Genomic DNA, 3,674 nt, shown 5'->3' with positions numbered 1-3,674 from the left:
AAATTTAGCTAAAGTTTTATTAGTAGTAGTGATATAATTTAATAGACAAATATGATTTAATTTAAAAGAGACATAAGCTTAGTTCAATCCATTCAAATCCGATTTCATGTAATTCTGAATCTGTGAGAAACTTTTTCCTAAAATGTCAACAAGGTAGAGTTGGGATTCAGAAGATTCTCGTATAACGTACTAGAAATAAATTTAAAGCCATTGCTTACTACCACTTTTTAGTGTAAAGAAAGTCTAACAAAAGATTTCTATGAACCACTTGTCATTTACAAAAAAAAAAAAAAATCTCAAAATCATAAAAATATTCTTATCTGGAAGTCACGTAGAAGTACTGTTTATGTTTGGAGTTGTTTTATTACGACTGTATAAAAGAAGTGATACATTCTGAGACACAGACTATATATATAATAAAAAAGTAGGAAAATACTTTTACTTTGTATTCAACTATGTTCATGTTTACGTATTTATAAGAAACCTTTGTACTGTATGGCACCTGTGATGCTGTGAGCTCAAGAAACGTCAACACAAACATCGCAAAACTGTGTCTAATAAGTAACAGCGTAACTGAATATAGAAATTGGATGAAAGTTTAATTTAGCAACAGATCGGGCATAACACACTGACGTTAGTGACATTATCAAAGGGAGTGTGGTGTAAGACCGTTGGTGATCATTACGTTAGGTATTTAACTGAATATTGTCTCTACACTTAGAGACGTTTGGTACGCCAAAGTGAATAAAAGGATGTCGTTAAGCGAGTGAAGCCTCAAAAGAGGTTTGTGAATCCAATAACAACCGTTTACATTTGTACACTTTTATATTCAATTGGGCAGGTAGAACTTCTTAAGCCTACCTTAAAATCGATGTTAACGACGGTAGAAACAAAGGGCAGTTCGTGAGACCTGAATGGCTCTTGTTGTTGACGTGTATAAGCTAAAAGCACTCAACTGTATCTAAATTTATGGATAAACGTCTTATACATTATTATCATATATCTGGAACATACTCAACTTCATAGAGCTGTGGAAAATTGTTTTATAATCCGAGCAATTTTATACGTGTCATAGAAACAAGGTACGTGTATTACTAGTTTCCCAATTTCTCCAGCGATTCTATCACATTTTTTAGCGGAAATTAAACTGTGGAATCTTATGTTGGAGCATAAAAAATTATAAAAGGGTTAAATAGATTTTTTCATAATTGATTAACCAACGCTCCCCCAGGTTTAACCAACTTACTTAGTTTTATACTAGTTTAATACTCGTAGGTCGTTAAGATTTACAGAAAAATAAGCTAATTGTTGAAGAAAAATAGCTTACGTGCTTATTAAATCTTGATTTAATATTATTGATAATAATGAGATCTAAGACTTTCGCGAGTTTTATTCATTTAAATGAAACTAATATATTTCGGATATACTAGTTTCATTTAAATGAATAAAACTCGCGAATTTTATTATAAAATAATTTTATTATAAAATGGAAGCATAATCTTCATTTTAAAAATTGCATACTTTCTACTGATGAAATCTATGTTTATTGAACACGTTTGAAATAAATGAGTTAAAGCCAGCTGTCACTCTGCTGTGCAATTCATTCAGTTATCTAATTGGAATTAATTAATTTTAACAAGAATTGAAATATGTTTAAGTATTTAAGATTTTCGTTTATAATAATACAAATAATTCGAAATTTAAATAATTATAATATGTACATATGTATTGGTTTTGAAGGGTCGTATAAGAATTTACTTGTAAGTGGTAAAACATAATTATAGATTTTGAAAAATATTTAGTTCGTTTCTTCTTATTTGAAACTGATTTTTAAGTCATTGTATGAAAGTTTCACACATATCTTTAACGAATCGTTGAACTGTAATTATATTAATAAAGTCAGAACGAAATATTTTAGAAAACATGATTTCAATTATTATTGAAATTTATTTATAATCATTATTTTTAGATAGAAATCAAATCGCGTGGAGCGTACCGCTGTGAAAATGATAAAAGTATCAATATAAAATTATAAGCCAAACACCCACCAACACCTGTAAAGCATCTCTTTGTAGGTCATGTAAAATTTTATAAATAGCAATGTAAACAATCTTATACTTGGATTTCCTGAGAAAACTTAAGGGAAAACACCTCAACTTTGATATTGCTGTCATTGTTGTTAATTTAAATAAAAAATATATATTCAAAACTAACACTTCGACTGTACTCGTAATTGTTAAAAAAATAACCAGATCCAAATGCAAGTTTGTTTAGGGATTTATAAAGCAATTTACGATTTTTTTAGCAGCAAAATTTCTCTAATATTATAATTCAATTATTAAATGATTTTATTTTTTTTATTTTAATATGCTAAAAAAAGTCAAGTGCTCTAACTATCCTTGTCTTGTTAATAAGGCATATTTACATAGACACCAGAATAGATTTCGATGATATTGAAGACTTTTTCATAGCCCAAAATACTACGTCTTTTAGGGAGTCTGCCGGGATATGTGTGGTTTTTGATTTAAAACTCTCTTTGATTTGAAAGATCTCTTCCAGAGTTTCTAAGAATTTCGTCCAGTGCTCTTTGGTTGAAAACATTTTTGTCACACCTAACGAACGAGCGATATCAAAATTCTGTAGTTTTTATAATGTTCAAGTAAGGTTAATTGTCTTAAGTAGATAGTTTTGTATCAAACATTGAAAATATATTTTAGTTCAAATTATTCTTTAATTTATGGCCTTTGCTTCAAATATTAGATAGCTCGTGTAAGCAACGTTAAGTATTTAAATGATAATTCAATGTACAGTAGGACAAACAACTTTTTACCGTTAAGCAACAATTATTCCTATATATTAGCATACGTGGCAATGAATTTACTAACTGTTATACAATAACCAGTTTGTATTTAACTTGTTTAAACTTTAAAAATAAATAAACAATGAGAATTTTGGTGTTGTATGAGTATTTTATACAACAGACTAAACGACTATGATATTTAAGAGATGTTTTATGCTGAAGCAAACCAGTTATGGTATTAATTATTCATACAAGTTCAATAAACACAAGCGTTATTACTTATTTATAGTTCTTCAGAACGAAAGAAAAGGTTGCAATGTTATTTAAAATCAAAATAATATGTATATTTTCTTGTCTCTTCTATATTTTTTAACGCTATGAATTGGAAAAATAAAATATTTTTTTTAATAAACAATTTTCGTTCATAATCCGTAAGTAGTACAGAATTTTTTTTTACAATAAGAATGGATAGACAGCGAACGTAGCTTGTCCGCACAGACACTGACACTTATTAATTGATATCAGACATATTTCATGATGGACTCATATCCAAAAATTGCATTTATTTTTAAATCGTGTGTTGTTTTTCTTTATTTCATTAACGTTAAGTTAATACATAGTTTAAACTAGACGAAAAATAACATATATCCAATCGAACAGTTCTAAATTGCACATTAAATGTTCTGCAGTCAAGCGTATACCTGAGTTGTTAATAAATAATTATCCCTCCGAATTGCAATTCTCACAAAAACTAAAACCAAGAATAAAATAACACCAAGATGATTTCTGATTAGTAAAACAATTCTGACATGAAGCCGCCATACTATCGTTCGCGACTTATTGAGATTCGACGTCCAAATTGTGTAAATCATAA

The sequence above is a fragment of the Danaus plexippus genome, chromosome 26 (genome assembly GCF_018135715.1).
Source record: "Danaus plexippus chromosome 26, MEX_DaPlex, whole genome shotgun sequence".
Classification (NCBI taxonomy): Eukaryota; Metazoa; Arthropoda; class Insecta; order Lepidoptera; family Nymphalidae; genus Danaus; species Danaus plexippus.
This window is presented reverse-complemented; position numbering follows the sequence as displayed.